Below are 6,304 nucleotides of genomic sequence, written 5' to 3' on the forward strand. Positions count from 1 at the left end.
ACTCACTTGTAGGTTATACTCAAGGCTAAGGTTTGTTACAGCAAATGATACAGAGCAAAAGCAGCAGGAAAAAAGATGGACATTGGCAGGGTTGAGAGAGGCCAAACACAGGTTTCTGCATATTTCCCACCCAGGACCACACAGTACATGCTTTCTCTCTAGCATCAAACAAGAGATACATATGTGGCATGTCTTGGCCCAGGGAATCCTCTTTGATTTTTAGGATCTGAGTCTTTGGTGGGGTGGGGAGGCTGGAACTGATCATATGGGAGGCATATCCTGCTACACAGCCAGCCATGGCAACCCAAACTCAGGACCCAACAATGAAACCAGGTGTGTGCAATCTTGATAATTGTACAGAGCAGTCTGACAAGCTGGGGCAGCATGGTCCATTGCTCCAGGTGTACAAAGCAAAATGATCATTCACTGACATTAAAAAATACATTCTGAGGGCTGTATTCCCAAAAAACATTCTGAAAGTTTTTAGGTTCCCTTGAAAACAGGAAGGAAAAAGCAACCAGACCTGTTATTTTAACTCTTTCCTCACAAAATGAGTAACCAGTTTTCCCAAGCACCTTTGTGAAAAAGTCTATCTTTGCCCCATGATTTGAGATGCCACTTTTATCATATACCGAAGTTCTTTATGTTTATTTCTGGATTTTCTAGTCTTTGGCTTGTCCATTTGTTCATGCAGTAGTACACACAGTGTATTCAATAGAAAGGCTTTATAGTGTGTTTACTCTTTGTAGAGCTTACCCATCCCTTCAGCTTTTCCAGTGTTTTCCTGGCTATTCTTGCATGTTTATTTTTCCATATGAAGTTTAGCATCAACATGTCTATTTTCATGAAGAAGCTTCTTTCACCAGGCTTTTTTTCCTTTGATAATTTCTATCTATTTTCCAATTTTTACACAAATAAGATTTTTTCTACAAAGCATACTGCGTAATGACAAAGAAAAGCCACATTAGTCCCAGTACTTTACCATAACCATTGAAATAATTTTGTTGCTGTTTCTTTTTATATCATTGTAATTATACATATTTCCATCTTATTACAGTCTTCATAACCATCATTTTTAATGATAGTACAGTATTCCAGTAAGATGGTCATAATTTTTTTTCATGACCCTATTGAAGGATATTTAAGTCATACCTAAATTTTGGATACTGTAAACAATGCTAAATGTTACTTTTAATTTATTTATTTCCTTGGAATAGAGACTCCTAGAGTAGAATTGCTATAAGGTAAAAGGTTTGAATGTTTTTAAGTCTCTTGACATATGTTGAAAAATTTATTTCTTTAAGTTGTACCAATTAGCTGTCACCACAATAAAAGGACCTATTTTCACTGCATCCTTACCTTTCATTGTATACCATGGCTTAAAATAAAATAATGACTTATCATTTCAACATATGACCAAGATGGAAAAGTTTATACCGCTGATCCATCAATTCCACTGCTAGAACTATGGAAATAATCACCTAGTGTGCATGTTCAGGGACAGTGTGATACCAGGTATCTTATACACATAAGTGTGTTGAAGGCCATGCAGAGGATGATTGTGGAGAAGGACTTCTATATTTTACTTTGTATACTTCTTTGTTGATTTAATTCTTCATAGTGAGCATGTATTACTTTCTTTGAATGTGGTAATATACATAACTTGAAATTTGCCATTTTAATCATTTTTAAGTGTTTATAGTACAGTGGCTTTCACATTGTTGTGCAACCATCTCCAGAACTTTTCTCATCTTTCTAAAGTGAAACTCAGTACCAAACAAGTGACAGCTCCACATTGTTCCCTTATTCCCAGGCCCTGGAAAATACCTTCTGTCTCTAAAAATTTTACTCCTGTAAGTATCTCATATGAATGGAGCCATACAGTATTTGTCCTTTGTGTTTGGCTTACTTCACTTAGCATAATGTTCATTCATGTTGTAGCACATAGTATGTTGAAATAATGTTTAAAAAGCATTGCTTTCTTTCCTCTTTTTTTTATTTATCAAATGTGCATCACAGTGGTTCAACAGTTCCCCTCCCCTCCCCCTTGTTAACCACTAGTCACTTCTCAGTGTCTATGAGTCTAATGCTGTTTTGTTCCTTCTGTTTTGCTTTGTTTTTATATTCCACAAATAAATGAAATCATATGGTATTTGCCTTTCCCTGCCTGGCTTATTTCCCTGAGCATAATGCTGTTGTTTTATGTCCATCCGTGTTGTTGCAAATGGCAAGATTTGTTTTCTTTTTATGGATGAATAATATTCCATTGTGTATATGTATGACATCTTTATCTATTCATCTATTGATGGACACTTAAGTTGCTTCCATATCTTGTCTATTGCAAACAGTGTGCCAGTAAATAATAGGGATGCATCTATCTTTTTGAATCAGGAATTTTGTTTTCTTTGGGTAAATTCCTAGGAGTGGAATTACTGGGTCAAATAGTATTTCTGTTTTTAGTTTTTTGAGGAACCTCTATACTGCTTTTCACAACGGTTGCACCAATTTGCAGTCCCACCAACAGTATAGAAGGGTTCCTATTTCTCCACATCGTCACCAGCATCTGTTATTTCTTGTCTTTTGGATAGTGGCCATTCTAACTGGTGTGAGGTGATAACTCATTGTAGTTTTAATTTGCATTCCCCTGATGATTAATGATGTAGAGCATTGCTTTCTTTTTGAGGCTGAATAATATTTTGTTGTATATATATATATGTATATATTTATTTATTTATTTATTTATTTATTTATTTATTTATTTATTTATTTATACCACATTTTCTTTATCCATTCATCCATCAATGGACAGTTGGATGTTCCCACCATTTGGCTATTTCTTAATTATTTTGGGTACAGGTGCAATTGCTGGATCTATCTGGCTTTAAACATTGGTGTTCTTCATGGCTAGATCCAGGGCCCTCTTCTTTCTCTATACTTTCCCCCAGGTTATCTCACCAATTTTCCCCAAGGTAATGCCACCAGTTTAAATACCAAGGACTATCCAGTTTTTATCTCTAGCCCATACCTTTCTCCTGTATCTCTAATCATTTGTTCTGCATTTCCTCTGATTCTCTAGCATCTCAAACACAATATGCCCAAAACTGTGCTCCACACTTGCTTCTTCCCTGTCTCAGTAACTGGATTAGCATCATTGAGTTTTCTCAAGCCAGAAACCCAGTCCTCATCAACTCATATCCAATCTACTCCAAGTCCTAATTTGAAACAGATCTCTATTCTGACAACCTATCTCCCTGTTCACTACCATCATCCTAGACCAAACCATTACCATCTATCATCTGGATTATTGCAGAAGGTTCCTAAAGGGTCTCCTTACTTCTTTCCTTACCCCCTGTATTAGTTTCCTGAGGCTGCTTTAATAAGTTATCACAAGAAGGTGGCTTTAAACAACAGAAATGTATTCTCTCAGAGTTCTGGAGGCCAGAAATCTGAAATCAAGATATCAGCAGAGCAATGTTCCCTTTTGAGGCTCTGGAAGATGAATTCAGTCCTTGATTCTTCTACCTTCTGGTGGTTGCTGGTATTCCTGGGTGTTCCTTGGCTTGTCTATACCACTCCAGTCTCTACTTCTATCTTCACATCACCTTGTCTGTGCATCTGTCTTTTCCTCTTCTGTCTCAAATCTCTTTCTGCCTTTCTCTTACAAGAACACTTGTCATTAGAACTTAGGATCCACCTGGATAATAACAGAATTATCCCCTCATCTCAACATAATTACTTTAGTTGCATCTGCCAAGATCCTTTTTTCAAAATAAGGTAATGTTCACAGGTTCCAAGGATTTGACGTGCATATCCTTTGAGGGCCTTTTTCCAGCCTAGCGCATCTTCTTTTTCACCCAATAACTAGAATGATCTTTTGAAATGTAAGCTTATTTAAAGTTTTACATGCCTACAAACCCTAATGCCTTCCTACCCCAAATTATTATATAAATTCTTTCCCTTGGTGCACAAGCTTTTGCCTAATCTGAAGCCTATCTCTCCAACCTCACCTCCCATTCATCTGCTGCCCACTCTACCTAGGCAGCTTTTCCTCTCCACCTCCATTTTCATACAATTTATTCCTATTAAACCTTTCTCCTCAGGTTTGCCTATCAACTGATTGTGGGAGTTCACACCTAATGCTGGGATATTAGTTGTTCTATGGCAGGGGTCAGCAAACTATAGTCAGTGAGCCAAAGTATAGTCAGTGGACCCACCTTCTTTCTTTATAAATAAAGTTTTATTGGCACACATTACTTATGTATTACCTATGGCTGCTTCTGTGCAACATTAGCAGAGTTAAATTACATTTTTATTTTATGAAAGAGTGACCATATCCCCCCTCCTCCAGCTCTTGTGTCTGGGTTGGTGACAGTTCCTGACATATGAGCATGAATCCTCTTGTTCACTATACTCAGCAGGTACCCATGCCCAGGGCCAATGCTGTTGCCCTGCAGACTGGGGACTTGCATCAGACTCTCTGTCCAAATATCCTGTTTGTCATGGAGTAGGGTGAGTGTGACCAACTCTTCCTACACTGCTGGAGCCCGACCTGGCTCTCCTCTAGGAACCTGTGCTTACTGGATTGTGTGGTTGACTGATGTTTAATCCCATCCTGCCTGAATATCCTATAGGAACATGGCCCATTGCACTCCAAATTGCAAGCTCTTCTGCCATCTATAAGCATTTGTAGGACATGGCCAAAGCCATGTGTGAAAGGAGGCTGTCAGCTTTCCAAGTCTTTTTTGACTCCCATCTGGTGGAGATTTTGCCTCAGAATTCCAATATTTGCAGTGCAACAGCATCATGTCATCTTACAGGGGAAAACAAAGCAAAAACAATAAAGTTTCAAGCCTGAGAAATTGCTGCTTGGATGACTTATACAGAATATGCAAAAGTATTCATCTCCAACTGTTGGTTAAAGGGTTCTCTACCTATCTGCACCCAAATTAATCTTAAGGAGATTGTTTCTTTGTTTAAATATCTCCCAGTGGTTTGCCACAGGCTGGCTCCTTTTTTTCCCGCAATGGGCCCTTCAGATAGTAATCTCAACCAAGAAACTATGAGTTGCCTTATTCTGCAGAGTATTTGGTCCAAATTAGGCTAATGCAGCATTTAATGCCTACCAATATAGCCACACCCCCAATCCAAATGACAAAATTTTGCCTTATATACTTTGAAATATTTGGGTCTCAGAATATCAATTGGAGACATTTACTTGGCACACACAAAAAACTCTTTAATTATTTTTAAGGACAAGAAAGGACTAACATTCTTTAACACATGGTGATGTTATATCTGTGAAAGCATGTCAGAAAAAGTGTGTTTAATCTTATTTAGTCTGTTTCTTTGGTCCAGTGTCATTTTACATTAAGGCTTTGTTATTATTATTATTCAGGAATTATTTCTATTACACAATTATTATGCCCTCTTTTTAAAAATTTTTTTTATTTTGGTATCATTAATCTACACTTACATGAGGAACATTATGTTTACTAGACGCCCCCCATCACCAAGTCCCCCCCAACAAACCCCATTACAGTCACTGTCCAACAGCGTAGTAAGATGCTGTAGAATCACTACTTGTCTTCTCTGTGTTGCACAGCCCTCCCCATGCCCCCCCACATACATGCTAATCGTAATGTCCCCTTTCTAGCCCCCTCCTTATCCCTCCTTTCCCACCCATCCTCTCCAGTCCCTTCCCCTTTGGTAACTGTTAGTCCATTCTTTGGTTCTGTGATTCTGCTGCTGTTTTGTTCCTTCAGTTTTTTCTTTGTTCTTATACTCCACATATGAGTGAAATCATTTGGTACTTGTCTTTCTCCACCTGACTTATTTCACTGAGCATAATACCCTCTAGCTCTATCCATGTTGTTGCAAATGGTACAATTTGTTTTCTTCTATGGCTGAATAATATTCCACGGTGTATATGTACCACATCTTTTTTATCCATTCATCTACTGATGGACACTTAGGTTGCTTCCATTTCTTGGCTATTGTAAATAGTGCTGCGATAAACATAGGGGTGCATATGTCTTTTTCAAACTGGTATTATGCCCTCTTTTTTGCCTTGAAAGTCTTTGAACATAATTTTGAAGAAAAGGATTAATGCAATCATTTTCTGAAACCATAATTGATGTACCATTTTCATATTTTCCAGTGTACTCTCACTTTTTAATAATGGCCTTATTAAATGTAATTCACATAACATAGGGTTCGCCCATTTAGGGTGTACAATCCCATAGTTTTTAGTATGTTCCCAAAATTTTACAAGTATCACTTTAAATTTTAGGACATTCCATCACCT

This window comes from Manis javanica, chromosome 7 (genome assembly GCF_040802235.1).
Source record: "Manis javanica isolate MJ-LG chromosome 7, MJ_LKY, whole genome shotgun sequence".
Taxonomy (NCBI): Eukaryota; Metazoa; Chordata; class Mammalia; order Pholidota; family Manidae; genus Manis; species Manis javanica.